Source organism: Amblyraja radiata, chromosome 15, assembly GCF_010909765.2.
Source record: "Amblyraja radiata isolate CabotCenter1 chromosome 15, sAmbRad1.1.pri, whole genome shotgun sequence".
NCBI classification, from domain to species: domain Eukaryota; kingdom Metazoa; phylum Chordata; class Chondrichthyes; order Rajiformes; family Rajidae; genus Amblyraja; species Amblyraja radiata.
Window position 1 is genome coordinate 15,706,562 of NC_045970.1, and position 21,513 is coordinate 15,728,074.

The window sequence follows — 21,513 nt, forward strand, 5'->3', positions numbered from 1 at the left end:
GAAGAGTCATAATGTGGTTAATTATGTTCTATTTCATAGCTTCAGTAAAGGTTTAATACACCAATAAATATTTTGTTTAATGAATATTATATTGGTTTTGATAATGATTTATTCTTGTTGTTTATGCCATGATTGAGTGAAAAACATTGAGTTTAACTTATTGAGTGAAAAACTGTTCTGTGTGCTATCCAGGCAAATTTTACTTCGGAGTCACGTGAGTGACTACGTGAAGAGCCCGCTCAGCACGCATGCGCGGCGTTACGTTCAGCAGTGCAACAGCGGCCACATCGGGAGTCAGGCGCTCCCGCTACAGGTAAACTCTGAGGTCGGGTTTTCTTTCACAAGAAGCCTTCTGCTTTCAGGCAGAGAAGAAAGGCTCTTGGACAAACCTGTCCCCCGCTCGACTCCACGGAGGAGCGTTCCATCTGGGGGGGCAGCAACAAGGCGGTAGGACCGCTTACCCGGCGCTCCGCTATCCCCCAACACCGTGCCGAGCCCAGCCCGCTAGCGCCTGAGCAGCGGCCTGGAAGTAAAGCCACGGAAGAGGCGTCCGGCCGGTGGCTTCCGACTTGTCTGACGGGGACGTCTCTCCACCCGCACGGGGGGAAAGACAGCCGCCTGAAAAGACCTGTTCCCCGCTCGACTCCACGGAGGAGCGTTCCATCTGGGGGGGGCAGCAACTAGGCGGTAGGACCGCTTACCGGGTGCTCCGCTATTCCCCGACACCGTGCCGAGCCCAGCCCGCTAGCGCCTGAGCAGTGGGCTGTAAGTAAAGCCATGGAAGAGGCGTCCGGCCGGTGGCTTCCGGGGGAGAGACAGCCGCCTGAACCGCATGGAGCGGCTCCTGGAGCAGGAGCTCCAGCGAGACGTGCTTCGTGAGGGGCGCTCTCGCAGGGGGAGTTCAGGCACTCCCTCCACAGTGCCTTGTGCACCGCCCATTGCTTCCTCCTTACCCGAGGGTAGCTTTGGTGACCAGGACTGGGCTGGTCAAGAAGAGGGGACGGTGGCTGAAGATCTCGGGAGTATGCAAGGGGTGCAGGAACAGGAAGAGCTGCTAGGTGTGGTGGACCGCTACGTGGCAACCCCACGTGCAGGAGGCCGTTAAAGGCCAAACCAGCGGCCAGCATTAACCACCTCTCCAACAGGCCCCTACAGGAGAGGTGGTCAATAAGGCCTTAGAAAACTGCAGCGGATCCTCAGGCTCCCGACGTCAGCCATCACATCGTTTGCTCGTTCTGTGGACAAATACGGAGATGACCACAACCTTCGTAAACAAATCATAAAACCTGCCATAAAATCCTAAATTTGCGGGGTTGTGCATGCCCCAGCCACTGAGCCAGACCCACTGCTCTTTAGCAAAAACCTCACAAAACATATGAAGGATGGGAGAGGCTTTTAAAAAACTTTCGGTCTCATGAGGGCAGGGCCGGGACGAGCAAACTAAAAACAAAAAACAATAATTCCTAAGCAGCAGCACCCCATCGCGCCCATCAGTCGACGTCTACCATATGGGACTGGTGTAAAGCTCGGGGTCCGCATTCTATCCCCGGAAGTCTTCTTTAGACCAGGGCCCAGAGCGGACCCCATGGAAAATGCGCCACCCCCCAACATCACTGCCACGTCAGACGACGTGCAAGACTCGTTGGACCGGCAGGAAACAGAACAATACCCATAACCATGGAGGTAGGTGGGTCTGGTTCCTACCAGCATATAGAAAATAGGGGCTTAATACTAACAGGGGGGAGATTACACCTGTTTTAAGAAGCACGGGAGTCTATCACGAGTGATCAGTATATACTCAATGGCATTAGTGGATACAAAATACAATTCATACTAGAAAAATTGCCACCAGTTCAACATTCACCCCAGAGGGCATTTTCCCTCTCCGTTAAAGAAACGAGAGGGACAAGCTGAACTGGTGAGACTAATTACAAAGGGTATCATGGGAAAACATGAACCCTTGGAATTCGTATCAAATATTCGTCACTAAACCCAAAAAAGATGGTGGATGTCGCATCATCATTGACTTAACTTCACTAAATATGTTTGTTAAGTATATACATTTCAAAATGGAAACGGTTGTTACTGCCAAACAACTAATTTCCAAAAGATACTTCATGGCAAGCATTGGTCTTAAAGATGTTTACTATTTAGTACCATTCACAAGGATCATCGCAGATACCTGAAATTTACCTAGATGGGGCAGCTATGGCAGTTTAAAGCGTTACCCAATGGGTTCACATCAGCCCAAGATTATTCACCAGGATACTAAAACCAGCTCTGGCAATATTCAGAAGACAAAAACATATTGTCATGGCATATCTTGATGATATCTTAAATAATAGGCAAGACCATGGAATTGACTATGTTAGCTGTATCAGCTACCAAACAGTTATTCAAAACCCTGGGATTGTCTTACATCTGGGAGTGGTAGCTGTGTGGAATGAGCTTCCAGTGAAGGTGGTGGAGGCAGGTTCGTTTTTATCATTTAAAAATAAATTGGATAGTTATATGGATGGGAAAGGAATGGAGGGTTATGGTCTGAGCGCAGGTATATGGGACTAGGGGAGATTATGTGTTCGGCACGGACTAGAAGGGTCGAGATGGCCTGTTTCCGTGCTGTAATTGTTATATGGTTATATGGTTATATGGTTATCCAGATAAATCTAAGTTGAAGCCATCCACAATCATGGACTACTTGGGCTTCACAATTAATTCAGTCTATGTGACTGTAACATTGCCAAGAGACAAAACAGTTGAATTGGCACAATCATGCAACAATTTAATGATTCGGACCTTTGCACTGTCAAAACCTACAAAGAGCAAAGGTACAAGCACCAAAACGACATACAGGTCATTATGATCGTGTCATGAAGTTACCCACTGAAGCAATATCAGAACTACAGTGGTGGGCAAAAAACATTTGGCATAGTTTCAGCCCTATTATCATCACTAACCCTACGTTAGTTATCTAAACAGATGCCAGTGCTCAAGGCTGGGGAGCAACTAACTCTATATCCAGCACAAGTAGTAGATGGACTAACCCAGAGTCATCGTTACCACTTACACTGGGCATTAATTATCTAGAGATGTTGGGTGACTTTTATGGTTTAAAAGCATATGCACAAATATGCATCACTTGCATGTACGTTTACAAATAGATAATACTACGGTGGTGGCCTACATTAACCATATGGGCGGCATAAAATCGGTATCATGCGACAAGTTGGTCAACACAATTTGGCAATGGTGTGTCGAAAGACATATTTGGCTATCAGCAACTTACCTGCCAGGTAAGCTAAATACAGCGGCAGACACCAGGTCACGTAAATTTAATGACAACATCGAATGGATGTTAAACCCCAAAAAATTTGCAAAAGTTATCAAGCAATATGGCATGCCAGATATCGATTTATTTGCATCAAGGCTAAATCACCAGGTACCTATGTATGTCGCTTGGGAACCAGACCCTGAGGCAGCAGCGGTAGATGCGTTTGCGCTGGATTGGGGAAATTCTTCTTCTATGCATTTCCTCCCTTCTGCCTCATCAGTTGGGGACTACGCACAATACAAATGGACTCTGCTTCAGGTATTTTGATAGTACCCGACTGGCCTACGCAGCCATGGTTCCCAATACTCCATGACATGGTTGTTGAAACTCCAATGGTATTCCCCCGTGACCCAGAGTTATTAACACCCAGTGTCGGGCACAAGCTACCCGTGCCATGAAAAAATCAAACTCCTGGGTTGCAGATTCTGCACAAACCACTTTGGGACTGGGATTATCAGAACAAATCGTCGACACCATGTCAGCATCCCTCCGAACATCCACTAAAAAACAGCACTTGTCCAGCATCAAAAAATGGGAGAAGTACTGCTTGGATACAGGGACCACCTACTCAACCGCTACAGTTACCAACGTACTGGAATTCCTGGCGAACCTTCACCACGATGAAGGACTCAGCTACAGAGCCATCAACACAGCTAGAAGTGCCCTGCCTGTCTATTTAAAACCAGCTCCAGGACAACAGGCCATGGGGTCCCACCCGCTGGTGGTCAAACTAATGAAGGGTATTTACAACTCTAACCCCCTAGACCAAGGTACACCCATATATGGGATGTCAGTGTGGTCCTGACATACCTCAGGGGATGGCCACCAGCCAGATCCCTCAACCTGGAACAATCTATGCTCAAAACACTCATGTTGATGGCACTTGTATCTGCACAGAGGGTCCAGTCACTACACCTATTGCGACTGGACAGCATGCTCACAGCTCCAGACCAGGTCTCGGTCGTTATCCAGGGACTGATCAAACAGAGCAGACCAGGAACACCTAATCCAGTCGTGGAATTCCGGGCTTACCCGCCAGAACCACGGTTATGTGCCATGACCCACCTACTATCCTACATAGACACAACCAGAAATATTCGAGGGAGATGAAAAGCCTTGTGGGTCAGTCATAAAAAACCTTATGGTCGGGTGACGAGCCATTTCGAGATGGCTCAAGCAGGTGCTAAAAGCTGCTGGGATAAACACCAACATGTACAAATCTCATTCCACCAGGGCAGCATCCACGTCGACGGCTAAAAGAATGGACGTGCCTATAGACCACATCCTGACTACAGCAGGATGGTGGGGGGAAAGACCGTTCAGAAATTTTATAATAAGCCGTTGGCAAAACCTGTTTTATTTGCAGAATAGATTTTACAGACTGCAAATATTTAATTTAAGCCCAGGGGAGCAATTTAATTTCTTTGTTGTTATTGTTAAAAAATACCATTGTGTTTTTTCTACAAACAGATTCATTGGTTGATTACGATAACACACTTCCTCCCTCAAGGACTTCGGCAGTGCGTGAAGTAATACCTGTTACACGGTTTGAAATCACAGAGCTTTGAATCTTCACGTAGTCACTCACGTGACTCCGAAGTAAAATAGTAAGATTAAACGAGAACTTACCAGTTTGAAGTTTGATCTGTATTTTATGAGGAGTTACGATGAGGGATTACGTGCCCTCCGCTCCCACCCTCAATAATATGGGTCAAACTGATAAACTGATGTCTCCTTTTCTTTACTATGTTTACTTCAATAACTGTGTCTATCTGTGATTCCACACCGCTGCTTTGAAGTATGCCGCGCATGCGTGCTGAGCGGGCTCTTCACGTAATCCCTCATCGTAACTCCTCATAAAATACAGATCAAACTTCAAACTGGTAAGTTCTCGTTTAATCTTACTATTATACCATGCATAAGCACCTCAGGTTTGAATTCAGACCCATTGCATTTTCAAGAGAATGTTGGCATGGTTGTCCTTGTACTTTTTCTCAGCAGGTTCACCATGTCTAATATCTGAGGACATATCCAGATCATCTTGATACTAACTTGTACTCTTGCAAAATTGAGCTAAGGAAAAAAGACTCTTGAAAGAATCAACTGCCATTCCTCACTTGCCTTCTGCAATGTTTTGTACGGAGACTACGGTTAATGGCAGGATTTCCCGACTGTGATCATTGTCGCTAATTTTGTTGAATGGAAAATGTTAGTCAAGGATTTGTCTACACTAATTTTGTCTACACTATTTCAGGAGTTTCAATACAGGTTTAATGCACTAATAAATCACTGATTGATTAAGTAAAATAGTAAGATTAAACGAGAACTTACCAGTTTGAAGTTTGATCTGTATTTTATGAGGAGTTACGATGAGGGATTACGTGAAGAACCCGCTCAGTGCGCAGGCGCGGCATACTTCCAAGCAGCGGTGTGGAATCACAGATAGACACAGTTATTTGAAGTAAACATAGTAAAGATAAGGAGACATCAATTTATTAGTTTGATCCATATAATGAGGGTGGGAGCGGAGGGCATGTAATCCCTCATCGTAACTCCTCATAAAATACAGATCAAACTTCAAACTGGTAAGTTCTCGTTTAATCTTACTATTTTACTTCGGAGTCACGTGAGTGACTACGTGAAGATTTCAAAGCTCTGTGATTTCAAACCGTGTAACAGTTCATACTTCACTCACTGCCGAAGTCATTCGAGGGAGGAAGTATGTTATCGTAATCAACCATGAATCTGTTTGTAAAAACAATAATGGTGTTATTAACAACAACAAGACCAATTGCTCCCCCGGGCTTAATTATATATTTCTTGCAGATTCTTTTTCTGCAAACGATACAGGTTCTGTCAGTGGTTTGTTATAAAAGTTTGGAACGTATACTCCCTAGACCACCCTGCAGTAGCCAGGATGTGGTCCATAGGCTCGTCCATCCTCTTAGTTACTGACGTGGAAGCTGTTCTGGTGGAATAAGATTTTATACACGTTAGTATTTACTCCAGCAACTCCCAGTACCTGCTTGAGCCACTAGAGATAGTTCACCCGACCATGAGGTTTCCTGTGGCTGACCCATAAGGCTTTTTCCTCTCCCTCGGTATTCCTTATTGTGTCGATCTCTAAGTAGGTCATGACACATAAAACGTGGTTCAGGTGGGTATGTCCGGAATTTCATGACTGGACCTGATGTTACTGGTCTGTTCTGTTTGGCCAACCCTTGAATGGGCATGTGACACTGTCTGGTGTTATAACCATGTTGTCCCATCGCAGTAGATGGGAGAGCTGGCTCTTTGTGTTGATGTAAGGCCACCAGCATGTCCATCTTCAGGGTAGGCTGTTCCAGGGTGAGTGACCTGGCTGGTGATCATCCCCTAAGGTATGTCAGGATTTCACTGACATCCCAATTTGGGTGTACCTATTTCTGGGGAATGGATTGATATACCTCTCCTGTATCTGATCACCAGTGAGCGGTACCCAAGTTGAGTAGGCTAACAGAACATGTCCTTCATTGTGGTGAAGACCTGCCAGGAGCTCCAGTACAGTTTTTTGTTATAGTTGAATGTGTAATTCCTGTTTTGGAAACAGTGTACCATTTCTTGATGCTCCTCAGGTATGTTCCCTAGGATATGCGACGGAATGCTGTCATCAGGTTGATAGTGCTCCTGATCCAAGCACAGCAATGGTCTTCCCAATTCTGCAATTCTTTTAATGACCATGTCGAGGATCACTGGGAACCATGCTTGTGGACTTGGTCCACTGTAATTTGCGTAGTACCCGACTGATGAAGCCGTAGTACCTATTGAAGAGGTAGAAGGAAAGGAAAACATAGAGATTATGTTCCCCCCACCCCTCAATACGCGGGAATGTCTCCATTGCCGCTGCCTTGAGATTGGTTTCATGTGACGTAAGTTAGTACGTGGTGATTTAATTGGATATAAGGAATCGATATCTGGTGTCCATATTGCTTAGTGATTTCAGCAAATATTTTTGGTTTAAATGTATGTTTACAGTATTTAGCTCACCTGATAGGTGAGTTACTGATGGTCAAACATGTTTGACGACATACGGTTTCCAATTGTTAATAAATTGTCCCCTAATATCGATGTTCTCCGCCCAAGTGGTTTGGTATATGCCATCACTGATGTTGTTATCTTATAAACGAACATGCAAATTTGGTGGATTACTGAGCAAATGCTTCACTAGAATTAAGTAAGTTAATATATAACATGTTTAAGTCAATTCATATTGGCATTAAGTATTACAAGCTCAGTAACACATCAGGACACATAAGATGTTACTCAAAACAGGTGGAAGTGTACAACCATAATCCTTCCTGCCGATAAATTCCATGATAACACTACAGATTAATCCATTTGCCCCCATATTACAGGTATGGAGATAGTTTTGAACACTAGTATCTCAGCTCATAGGAAAGGTACAAAGTTCAGTAGCTGGCAATGCTGCTATATCCCAATTACTTTGCCACGTAGTTGATTGGTGGTTAATGCACCATGACTGATAGTCTTAATGAATACCAGATAACAACGTTGTGGATGGTCAACGTAATTATCTGGATATATATTTTGTGCACCGTTCCCAGAGGCACTGCAATACTGGGTCGATGCGTGGAGTGGACGGAGCAAGCCCCTATTCCATCTCCCTGTTCCAAAATTCAATTTAATATATGGTCCCTAGATAAGGGACGTATCAGATTATTAAACTGATAAGAACAGATACTACACTTGATCTTAGCCAAAAGGCCGAGAAGCGATGCAGCTAAAGCTGTATCCAAGGATAGTTTGTCGTTAATATATAGACATGCCATGACGGAATGTTTCTAAGTGTCAGGGCTAGTTGATTCTGGATAACTTTGACTTAAATGCCACAACGCTCATCATGGTTACTCCATCCAGGTAATTGCGGTATATCCGAAACTTATATGAGAAGGTACTGAATAGTGTGCATCTTCAAGGTCGATGTCTACCATAAAGTATCCTTGGATCCATGGCAGTAGTTACAAATCCCATGAATGGGTATACCTGGTGAAATACTCAAGTGGTTTATCAACGATGGTGCGACATTCACCATCGTGGGAGGGTAGACCACTTGGGGTGCTTGCTGAATTGGTGGCAAGATATTAATTCTATTCCCCTTGTATTTATTTTTTGGTATATAACTACCAAGAGTGATAGCTTCCTAACCAGGCGTGATTCATCCACCCCTTGTTAGTACAACCCTTAACCTTTATGTGATGGTAGGAACCATACTTATCTGTCTTCATTGTTGTTTTCTTCGGTTTCTGGTTCCTTGTTCTTGTAGGGACGATGTTTGTTGGGGGGTGGCACATTTTCCCCTGGGGCCTGCTCTGGGCCGTGGCCTAAAATGCTACAGGTTTGGCATGCAGGCCCCGAGCTTTCACCAGTACCATGGGGTAGACGCCCCTGGTGGACACGTCGAGGTACTGCTGTCTGGTTTAGTGTGGTGCTCATTCCAGACTCTGCCCTCTTGTGCCGAATAGTTTGAACACTTCGTCCAGTTTTTTAGGACTGGTTTGGTAAGTGCCAGGTAGCAGGATCTGTGCTTATGAGGTCGGCGTTCTCATAGTCCTGTTAATTTCATAGATTGAGGGCAGGTTTGTGAGTTCATTTCAGAAGTTATGAGGTATACTGTTGAACAGTAGGGTCAGGTGTTTTGCCATACTACCCTGCCCTTCTGGAATGAGCAGGTGGACATGATAGCCGACGTCAGGGTACCAAATGCATTTTTAAAATATTTAGGTTAAATGCGCTGCTCAATGTATCCCCCAATAATGGCGGGCACTTTGAGTAAATGCAATTTAGGGGAGGCGTGATAAAACCAACGCCTCATGGCTACCTGTCTTGGAGAGGTTTTTTGGAAAAGACAGGTAGTAAGCTGGCCATCAGTTGAGACTGAAAAGCCATCTCGCTAGTGGTGGAGCCACATAGCGGCCACACCCAGCAGCTCTTCCTGATCCTGTACCTCAAGCATACTCCCGATATTGTTCAGCCAGTGACCCCTCTTCATGACCAGCCCAGCCACTGGTCACCCCAAAGCTAACCACACTAAGGAGGAAGCGATGGGCAGTGCCTAGGCACTGTGGAGGGTATGCCTGAACCCTCCAGCGAGACTGCCCCTCACGTAGCGTGTCTCGCAGGAGCTCCTGCTCCAGGAGCCGCTCCAGCGGCTAAGGCGGCTGTCTCTCTCCCTGCTGGTGGAGAGACGTCCCCTCCGACAAGTCGGAAGCCACCGGCCGGATGCCTCTTCGGATGGCTGAACATCCAGCCCGCAGCTCAGGCACTAGCGGGACTGGCTTCGGCGCGGTGTGGGGATAGCGGAACGCCCGGTCAATGTTCCTACCGCCTTCTTCTGGAGCTTTTGTGCCTTGTAGTAGCGAGAGTGCCCCTCTAGCAGCGCGTCTCGCAGGCACCTGCCCCGAGAGCCGCTCCAGCGGCTCAGGCGGCTCTCTCTCCCCCCGTGCGGGTGGAGAGACGTCCCGTCCCAAATCGGGAACACCTGCCGGATGCCTCTTCGGGTGGCTATACATCCAGCCCGCTAGCGGGCTGGGCTCGGCACGGTGTCGGGGAATAGAGGAACACCGGGTCGTTCCTACCGCCTGTTGCTGCCCCCCTTCCCCCCGACGGGAAACGTTCCTCCTCGAACGGGGGACAGTTTTGTTCCAGAGCCTTTTTCTCTGCCTGTAAAACACAAGCAGAAAAAGGGGCTCCCCTGTAAAAGAAAACCGACCTCAGGATACTCACCTGACGGTCCGTTTCTCTGTTGCGGGAGTGCCTAGCTCCCGCTGCCGCTGTTGCACTGCTGGCGTAATGCCGCGCCTGCGCACTGAGCGGGTTCTTCACGTAGTCACTCACGTGACTCCGAAGTAAAATTATGAGTTTACCAACTTTTAATCAATTTCACTGGGCCCCAAGTAAAATCCAGGGTGCAGGTTAAACATAAAATTCTGTCCAACAAATTGGAACTGTGTCCAGCTACACAGTTGTGGGTATTGAATGAGGAGAGCAAGGAGGCGAGTACACAGCCTTGAAATGCCCCAGTGCTGATGGTTATTGTGGCAGAGGTTGTGTGACCAACTTGTCCCGATTGTGTTCTGTTCTTGAGGAAGTTGAGGATCCAGTTGCAAAGGAATGCATGGAGATCCAGTTCCCTGAGCATGATAGCAGGTTTGGAAGAGATAATTATGTTGAACACCGAGCTGTTGTCTTTGAACATGATGCATGTATTTTAATTTTCCAAATGGTCCAGTTTAGGTTGGAGAACCAGAAGATGATCTATTGTGGCAGTAGGCAAATTGTAGTAGGTGCAGGCTCTTACTGAGGTAAGAGTCAATAATGTCACCACGGACATTATTGCCCTCGGTGATGGGAAGAACGTCACATCACTATTGTTACAGTTTCAACACTTCAACGCGGTAGTGCAGCGGTAGAGTTGCTGTCTCACAGTGCCAGGGACCCGGCTTCGATCCAGACAATGGGTGCACTCTGTACAGTGTTTGTACAGTTGTGCGTTCTCCCGGTGACCTGCAGTGGTTTTCTCTGAGATCTTCCTCCCACACTTCTAAGACGTACAAATTTGTAGGTTAATTGGCTTGGCATAAATGTAAATTGTCACCATCGTTAGTATGATGGGATCGCTGGTCTGTGCGGATGGGCCAAAAGGCCTGTTTCAGAACTGTGTCTCTAAAGTAAACTAAACAAAATTTGCCAAAATGATTGGATATGTAAAATCGGCAAAGGTTGAATGTGAAAAATGTTTCGTCTTTATTCATGTACCTTTGAAATCGTGAAATGCATTATTTTGCAAGTGACAAACCCACAATTCATCGTCAAATATCTTGAAATAAAACCAAAAGACATGTTATGAGGAGTACATATTTCAATGAGTTGCCACTTGCTCTTTCAAAATGAGATTAAAAGTTTCGGTATCATGTATGGTGGATGTTAATTCAGCCTGAGGAGGTACTGTACCAGCACACCATGATGTACAGCATGGAACTCTTGCAGATGCTTCAAAGAACACTCAGACTTGCATCTCTGATGTTGGCTTTTAAGACGATCACACAAGAACATTTCAGTCCAGTGGGTCAGTGCTAGGTGAAAAAAAATTGAAATTAATGCTACAGTTTGAATTCCTAACGTTCAGGAAGGATCAGCATCCATCCTCCACGCTCCTTTAAAATAGTTCATACAGTATGCTTCATGTTTATTCGATTTCCTCAACATAATATCTTTTTAAGTACATTTTTTAAATATTCGTTTTGAGGGAGACGTATGAATGAATGAATGAATGAATGAATGAATGAATGAATGAATGAATGAATGAATGAATGAATGAGTTTATTGGCCAAATATTCACATACAAGGAATTTGCCTTGGTGCTCTGCCCGCAAGTGACAATATGACATACAGTGACAGTTCAGAATGATACATAAACAATTAAGCATTAATAATAAAACATTATTGATTAAACATGTGAATTATATAAAATACCAGAGCGAAAGGAGACTACAGACTGTATCTGTTTGAATGTCTTCTTTTTTTTGCAAATTCAACAACAAAAAGTTCCAAATTGGAAAACTTGCAGAATTGTCCAGCATACTAGTTAGAAAGTGCCGCAACTAATCCTATATTAACGCTAGGATCTTCAAGGGAGATTATTGCTGCTGAATTTGTTTGAAAACAATTTTATTAGATCGGTATTTTTGCTCTCTGTTTTAACCTTTTCATCCCCCTCTGCTTCTCAGAGAGACCCTGAGGTTTGACAGTGGGCTGTTTCCACTGGGCGGCACATTGGCACAGCTAATGGATCTGCTGCTGCGTAAAGGGGCTGTCCCACTTGGGCAACCTAATTGGCGAGTTTAGAAGAGTTTGAAAAAATGACATGTTGAAGACCTCCTTCGACTATGTAGAAGACCACCTTCAACTATGTTGAAGACTAGCTTCGACTAGCTACGACTAACTTCGGGAAAATTGGACACCGAATAGTGGAGAGTGAAGACGACCTCCTTCGATCTCCTCAACCTCCCTTCGATCTCCCTTTAACTATGATGAAGACTATCTCCGATTACCTTTGACTACCTTCGACTACCTTCGACTACCCTCGATTACCTACGACTAACATGCCGACCTACTACGACCTACTACGACCTACTATGACTAATACCTGTCCCACTTTCACAACCTTGTTCATGATCTTTTTTACTCTTGGACATTTTTCATCATGCTAGAAAAAACGCCCCGACCTACTTGATGCCACGAGTACCTACGGCCTACGTACGACCTAACTACGACCTCCTACGACCTCCTATGACCTTGTGACGGCCTTGTGATGGCCATGCTGCAAGTATGAGTCAAGGGCAAACTCAGCAGAGGTCATGTATTAGACCGTGAAAGTATCGATTTTTTCCATGGCGACCTTTTTTTACTCGCGGGCATTTTTTAACATATTGAAAAATACGCCGTGACCTAGCTGAGGCCTCGAGTTCGCGGAGACCACTCTCGAGCATGAAGGAGAGTTACAAAGACCTCCTACAACCTCGAGTCGACCATGCTGCGAGTATGAGTCGAGGGCAAACTCGCCAGAACTCACGGATTAGGTCGCCCAAGTGGGACAGGCCCTTAACTTTAGAGAAACGGTTTCAATCCAATCCTTGACTGCTGTCTATGTGGCGTTTGCATGTTCTCCCTGTGACTGCAGGGGGTTCTCGGGTGATCCCCATATCCCAATGATGTATAGGTTAGCAGGTTAATTAGCCACAGTAAATTGCTGCTAGTGTGAAGGTGAATGGTAGAATCTGGGGGGAATTGATAAGAATGAGAGGAAACTGAAATAGTATTAATATAGAATTAGTATGAATGGGTGACAGACAGTCGGCATGGACAAGCGACCATAAGACCTGTTTTTGTGCTGTCTCCGTAACATTGCATTTCTGTGGATCAAACGTGGGTGATCGGGCCAACACAGGATCTGCAGGTTTTGCCACACTTGGTGCTGGAGATTTTTAGGGTGGGCGGATGGCTTGTTCGGGAGGTACTGGTCTCCTGCCCTCATTTATTTGGTCTTAGTGTGATGCGTTAGAGTTGAAGTGCTTGCTGCATTCTAAAGGGCCTGTCCCACTAATGCGACTTTTCAGCGACTGTCTTCGACCTTCAAGCTCGAGGTCACTCGCCTGAAAAACCTCGAGCTGGATCAACCGTCAGCGATGAAACCGCGAGCTGGATCGACCGACTGCACACATACACACAAACACATCGCAAAGGCGGGGGCCAGGGAAAGCGGGGAGCGCTGTCTGAATTCACACCCGCGATGAACAAGAAGGTAAAAGACGGCTGGCACAGTTACAGTAAATCCTTTAGAGAGTGCGGAGGAGGGGGTGGGGGGAGAGAAGGGCAGAGAAGGCGAGAGAAGGGGGGAGAAGGGGGGGGAGAAGGAGTGGAGACACTTTTAAGAAGCCAAACAACTTTTAATAACGTTTAGCGGGCATTTTACATTACCGGTCGGTTTTCCTTGGATCTGAAAACTCCAATGAGGCAATTAAAATGCCCGGTCAGCAAAGGAGATTGCTTATGGCTACCTCGACTGCCTATAACTACATAGTAATCCCACTCCACTGCACTACGAGTTCAAAAGAACTATGCCGCCCAATTTTTACTCGACCAAAGTGAGGCGGCGAGTATATGGGAACTTACTCGAGCATGAAGGAGAGTTACAATGACCTCCTAGGACCACGTGTCGACCATGCTGCGAGTTGGAGTCGAGTGCAAACTCATCTAAACTCGCAAATTAGGTCACCGCAGTGGGACAGGCCCTTAATGCTTCCTGTTCTCCATTTTGAGCGGCAATGGGTCAGAGATTTTCATGAATCAATGAAGATATTACATTATTTTCAAGTGGCTTTTTGAGAATATCCTTGCAGCATTTTCTTTGATCTCCTTGAAATCTCTTAATATGATGCTCAGAGTTACAATGCTTCCCTTGGGAGTCAGGTGTCCGGCATACAGACAATATTGTCTGCTCATTTGGCGATAAAAGAACAGAATTCATACTCTCCCCTCTCTTCTACTCTCTCTACACCAACGACTGTACCTCCACAGACACCTCTGTCAAGCTTCTCAATTAGATAGCCTTTATTGTCATTCAGACCGAAGTCTGAACGAAATTGAAGCAGTCATACATACAATACAATACAATAAAAAAAACAACAATAAACACATATTAACATCCACCACAGTGAGTCCACCCAACATCTCCTCACTGTGATGGAGGCAAAAGTCTTAGGTCTCCAGTCTCTTCCCTCCTCTTCTCCCTCTGCGCTGAGGCGATACCCGATACAAGTTTGCGGATGACACATCCCTGATTGGGCTGATCTAGGATGGGGAGGAATCTGCCTACAGACAGGAAGTGACACAGCTGGCGTCCTGATGCCATCGCAACAACCTGGAGCTCAATGCTCTTAAGACAGTGGATTGATTGTAGACTTTAGGAGAGTTTCCCCTCCCCCCACTCACAATAACATCACAATCACATCCGTGGAGTCTTTTAAGTTCCTGACAACTATTATCAGAAGGACCTTAAATGGGGGGCCACCATCGATTCCACAGTCAAAAAGGCACAACAGAGGATGTACTTACTTCCAGCAGCAGCTGAGGAAACACAATCTGTCACAGGCAATGATGGTCCAATTCTATACGGCCATCGTAGAGTCTGTTCTCACCTTCTCCATCATGGTCTGGTTTGGCTCAGCCACCAAGCACGACACTGCAGCGAATCATCCGATCAGCTGAGAAGGTTGTTGGCTGCAACCTTCCCTCCATTGACAAGGGCCAGGAAGCAAGCGGGTAAGATCATCTCTGACCCCTCTCGCCCTGGCCACAAACTCTTTGAAGCACTTCCCTCTGGAAGGTGACTCCGGACTGTCAAAGCTGCCACAGCCAGACATAAAAACAGTTTTTATCCACAAATAGTTGCTCTACTCAATAACCAAAAATCGATAGTCTCCTTTGGCTCTGGTATTTCACATGTTTAATCGATAATGTTTTATTATTAATATTTAATGTTTATGTGTCATTCTTAATTGTCACCTGTTGTCATGTGTCATGTTGTCACTTGCGAGTGGAGCACCAAAGCAAATTCTTTGTATGTGAACATATTTGGCCAATAAACTAATTCATTCATTCATTAGAATCTGAAGAAGGGTCTCAGCCCGAAACATCACCCATTCCTTCTATCCAGAAAAGCTGCTTGTCCCAGTGAGTTACTCCAGTATTTTGTGTCTATCTTAAGAATTAAATGTTAGTTTGGTGAGGGCACTGGTTTACTAATGTTGCTCCTGATTTTGGTGAATTTGGCACAAATAGTATTGTTGGTGCCCCTCCATTGCTTTGAAGTACCTAATGTAGACATAGACCACCTAAGACAGGCACTCCAAAGTGCCCATTTGACAGTGAGAGTATTACTATGTTTGAAGTATTGATCTTTTGAACATTTCAGACGTCCAAAGGCTATATTGGGGCATTGAGGGCACGAATGACTTTCATGACTGAGATCTGTCTTTATAATAAGTAACTCCCAAGGCCCATTTGGAAAGTCATCCACATTTTCCATGGTGCAATCAAGGATCTTTATTGTCAGGGGGCAATGTCATGTTGCAGGAGCAGTTTAGATGTTTAGTGTAAAGCCCATTGTTTCGTACGGTTTGGTGAGTGACGAAACAATGACTTGGAGCTTAGTCTATGTGCAGCACAGTGGTGCAGATAGTGGAGATGTTTCAGGTTGCAACGATCTGGATTTCATTTTCACCCTGCAGTGTTGTTTCTGTGGAGTTTCAATATGCTGCCTATGACCATGTGGGTTTCTTCTGAATGCCCTGGTTTTCTTTCCACATCCCCAATATACTGGTTTGGTAGGTTGACTGGGTATTGTTAATCACCCCCAGTGTGTGGGTGTATGGTAGAATCTTGGAGGAGTGAATGGAAATGGGGGAGAAGGGCTATAGTGAACATTAGTCTGGGAATGGGACTGAAATGAACTTCTTCTATGAAATGCATACGCAAACATCTTCTGCACACTGCAGCCTTTACCAGGTCGTTGTGGACTGGGTTCTGGAGCAGAGGTGATGAAGGTGGAACGGTCTCCACCTTTTCCACACCAAATCTTTCTGTAAATTAGCTTCCTTCCAATGTGAAGCACCACATTATGCCGGGGAGTTTTGGGAAGAGCATTGGAACAAAGAAACAGGCTTGCAGATCCATTGCCTGTACTTGGATTGAATCTGCAGTATGGCAGAGTCATTGGTCAGAATCGCAGTGTGCATGCCCTCGTGCGGTGGAGTTCACATTCAGATGATGACCAGAATTTTCCACACTCCCTTCAGTTGCCATGCTTCAAGGCTTCGGTTAGGTTGAGAAAGGCCATGGGTAATGGTTGATGCTCCTTCCTGTGTTTGTCTTAGCATTGGTGTCTGATGATGACCGTGTCCATTGAACTCCTTGATCGATAGAGAGAGTCCTTGCAGTGTGATTCATAGTGAATAACTTTTATTATTCAGTCTCTTTCTTCTTTGCCTTTTCCATAAAGTTTGTAGGAGGGGAAGGGGTGTGAATGGTTTGTCATCAGATATTATGAGTGCTTGGCAAGCTGACTGGAGGCATTTGAGGGGAGACTCCTCAATGATCTCATCTGTAACAGATAGGAGGGAGTCCCTGTTGCAGCCACAACTGTCAGATGTGTTGCCTTTTCGTACAGCGGCAGAGACCCCGGTTCGATCCTAACTACGGCTGCAGAGTTTGTACGTTCTCCCCGTGACCTGCGTGGGTTTTGTCCAAGATCTTCTGTTTCCTCCCACACTCCAAAACCGAACAGATTTGTAAGTTAATCAGCTTGGTGTATGTGTAAATTGTCCCTTGTGTGTGCAGGATAGTGTTAATGTGCAGGAATTGCGGGCCAGTGCGGACTCGATGACCCGAAGGGGCTGTTTCCATGCTGTATCTCTAAACTAAACTAAACTAAACTAATGTACAGTGTCTCAAGGATACCCTGGCATAGTCTTCACACGGCTGAAGAAACAGATTGGATAGCACATTTGTGCCAGAGGTTCACTTGCAAGAACTTCAGCAGGAATCCTATCTGCTCCAGGCACCTTGTTGTCTGGAGCTTGGTATTTCAGCTTGTCAGGCTACAATAGACTATATTGAGAGAAGGAATCAAGGATATTGACATTAAGGACCAGGTTTCAGTTGAGAAACTCCTGGAATTATTCTGCCCAGTGGACACACTGTTTCTCACTGATAAGCTCTCCTCCACACCATTCTTGGCTGCCCATAGTATGGGTCTTTGGTTGTTTCTGCCTTAGATATGTTAACAATGTTGAAAATGCATTCACAGTGTGCTTATCAGCGAACTGCTGGATCACCTGCTGTTTTTCCAACTTCTGTCAGATGTTTTGTTGGACCTCAGCTTGCACTTGTCTGCTTTTATTTTCCTTGAGATGTGATGGAGTTTCCATTCCAAGAATACCTGGCGCAGCAGGTTAACTAACGCTTCATCGAAACAGTAAGGTGCAGATCATCATGGCCTTCAGGACAGTGAACACTGTGGCTTCACTTGCATAAAGTCACTGAGTCGATGGGAGAACTAGACTCGTTTGGAGACAAAGACACGCGAGGAAACAGACCTTTCGGTCCCCCGAGTCCGCGCTGACCTGCAATCCCTGCATATTAACACTATCCTATACACACTAGGGGCAATTTACATTTTATCAAGCCAAGTAACCTACATACCTGTACATCTTTGGAGTGTGGGAGGAAACTGAAGATCTCGGAGAAAACCCATGCGGTCACAGGGAGAACATACAATCTCCGAACAGACAGCATCACACCTGGCTCCATGCGCTCTTGAGGGCCTGTCCCACTTAGGCAATTTTTTTGGCGACTGCCGGCAACTGTCACAGTCATAGCAGGTCGCCGAAAAAGCGGCGACTGGATCTCCCCGCCACCCAATACAACAATGTCTACGACAAGCTATGACAACCCATCACCTAGTCAACATCAAGCTATGGCAAGCTGCCGATAACCGACGACCCATTAGGATGCCCACCTACGACCAGACCTACAACAACCTACGACCAGACAGGCGGCAACCTATGATAACCAAAGTCAACCTACGTCCACCCGTGACAAGCTACGACAATAACGACCCTGTCGGCGACAACTGAAGACAATTCAGTCGCCGGTTGACGTAGGTTGACGTAGGTAGTCACCAATGGAATTCACCGGTCAGCACCCGGCGACATCCAATGTAACCTGGCAACAACCTGCGTCATCCTGGCAACAACCTATGACATCACCTACGACAGGAGAAGACAAGCTGCATCCAGCCCTCAGTCGCCGAAATGTTTTGAACATTTCAAAATCCAGCGGCGACCAGAAAAACGTCCCGACTCTTTAGGCGATTTGAGGAGACTATTCACGACCATACAGGCGTCACCCCGCGACCATGTGGCGACAGCCTAGTCGCCGAAAAAATCGCCTAAGTGGGACAGGGGCTTAATACAATACAATACAATACAATACAATACAATACAATACCTTTTATTTGTCATTTGAACCTCACATGAGGTTCAAACGAAATTTGGTTTCTGCAGCCATACAAGAAAAGAACCAAGACACACACCAACACAATTCAATTCACACAAACATCCATCACAGTGAGTCTCCTCACTGTGATGGAAGGCAAAAACTTGTCTCTCCCCTGCTCTCCATTCCTCTCCCGAAGTCGAGGTCAAAGCCCCCGGCGGGCGCTAGCAAGTCCGCGGCCACTCAAAGCCACGCCGGGCGATGTAGGGCCCTGCCCCGGGTCTTGATGTTGGAGCCCCCGGCGGGCGCTAGCAAGTCCGCGGCAATTTACAGCCGCGCCGGGCGTTGCAAGGCCCCCCTCCAGGTCACTCTCAACCCCGCAATTTGGGCGGGAGAAGTCGCCGTTGCCGGTGCCCCGCAAAGCAGTCTCCCACCGGGGACTCGCGAGCTCCCGGTGTCACCATCCACCGGAGTCGGGTCGCAGCAGCTCGCCGCCGCAGCTCTCCACACTCCGAAGCTGGCTAGCTCCACGGAGGTAGGTCCGCAGCTCCACAGCTCCACAGCTCCACAGCTCCACAGGCTCCGTGACTTGAGCCCCCAGGTCGCTCCGGTTGGAGGCCGCTCCACGGCGCTAGGCCCCAACGGCAACGGCGACCCGACAGGGAAAAGGTCGGGTCTCCATGCAGGGAAGAGATTTAAAAGTTCCCCCCCCCACCCCCCACACATACACATTTAAAAACCCACTACAAACTAAACCCTCAACAGGACAAAAAAATAAAAAATACACAGACAGACTGCAGAGGCTGCTGCGACATCGGTCGCGCCGCCCACTCACTTAAGGCAGCAACTCTACCGCTGCACCACCGAGCCACCATAGTATAGACTGTATACAGCTGTCACAGCATCCTAGTGTGGCACAGCACAGAAACGAGACTTTCAGATCATCTTTGAGGGCTTCTTGACATTTTCACCATTGATCTTACCATCGCAGCATAACTGGTGCTGTTTTTTGTTTAGGGGCTAGGCTAATGCAGATAAATGAAGCAACAAGGTACATCTTCCCTTCCATTCATACTTTGAAACATTCTTAACAGTTATTATAAAAAGCAGTGGATGCATGGAGTGGGGAAGATGTGATTATAACACTCCCACACTGATTGTCACAGGAAGAATTTGTAAACTCCAAAAGATGGCTCATGAGGAAAGAAATTGAACTGGGGTCTGGCTATACTGCCAAAAGTATAAAAGTAACAAGATTATAAAGAGGACATTAAGATGAACTATTCATGGCTGATGAGACAATACCTGAAGTTTATAGTTTCAAGGTGAATGACAAAAGTATCAGAGGTGACAAGAGGAAATCTCTTTAAAAATTCTGTTTAGTTTAGTTAGGTTTAGTTTAGTTTAGTTTAATTTAGTTTAGATTTGTTTAGTGTAGTTTAGGCTAGTTTAGTTTTGAGATACAGTGTGGAAACAGGCCCTTCGGCCCACAGAGTCCTAGCCGACCAACGATCACCCGTACACTAGTTTTATACACACATTAGTGACAATTTACAGAAGCCAATTAACCTACAAACCAGCACATCTTCGGAATGTGGGAGGAGACTGGAGCATCCAGAGAAAACCCACATGGTCACAGGGAGAATATACAATTTCTGCACAGTCATCACCCAAGTCAGTATCGAACCCGGGTCTCTGGTGCTGTTAGGAAGCAATTCTACCGCTGTGCCACTGTGCATTAAACTCAAGATGAGCTCTCTGATCAGGTTAAAGAAACGGGTTTAACAGCAATTTGCAAAAGAAATTGAAAAAGGGATGAGAAATTGAAATCATATGATGAAAGAAAGCAGTTGTGGTGCTAAGGCCGTCAATGGTCCAAGCTACCGTGGCTTAAACACCCTGCATATAAAGAATGGGCAAGAACTGCTGAAGGACAATGAGTCCCTTAACGCCCAATGGAAGGAGCACTTCCAGGAACTCCTCAACCGTGACAGCACAACTGAACCAGACATTACCCACCGCATCCCCCCAGAGCCCCATCAAAGACATGGAAGAACCTCCCACTATGACAGAGGTTCAAGATGCCCTCAAGAGCCTTAAGGACAACAAGGCCACTGGTCCAGATGGGATCCCCGCTGAGAGCTTAAAGGAAGGTGGACCGGAGCTCCTGTTCCACATCCACACCCTAAACCTCAAGGTCTGGGAAAAAGAAGAACTTCGCTCAGAACTCAGGGATGATCTAATAGTGCCCATTTTCAAGAAGGGGGACAAGGCTGAATGTGGAAACTACAGAGGCATCTCGCTCCTGTCATCCACAGACAAAGTCCTTGCTCGTGTCCTCGCAAACCAAATTCTACCAACCACCGTCAGTCTCCACTACCCACGTTGCACCAAGGCGTGTGGATCACGGATCGGCTTCTACAGACATCTGCAGATACACAAGTAGATGACCCTATGGAGAGGAGAGGACAGTCACATTTGTTTCGAGTGACCGCCGATGACGATGATGATGATGGTACATGATCTGCATTGCTTTTTGACAGATCTGGCAGTGACCTTATTGTCTC

At 46.2% G+C, this 21,513-nt stretch overlaps 1 non-coding gene across 1 annotated transcript; it reads right to left on the reverse strand.

Moving 5' to 3' along the window:
* Positions 1 to 7,915: 7,915 nt before the first annotated feature.
* On the reverse strand, positions 7,916 to 8,107 carry LOC116981691. The gene has a single exon (XR_004414285.1). It is a non-coding gene; the product is annotated as a U2 spliceosomal RNA (small nuclear RNA).
* Between the last annotated feature and the right edge of the window lie 13,406 nt (positions 8,108 to 21,513).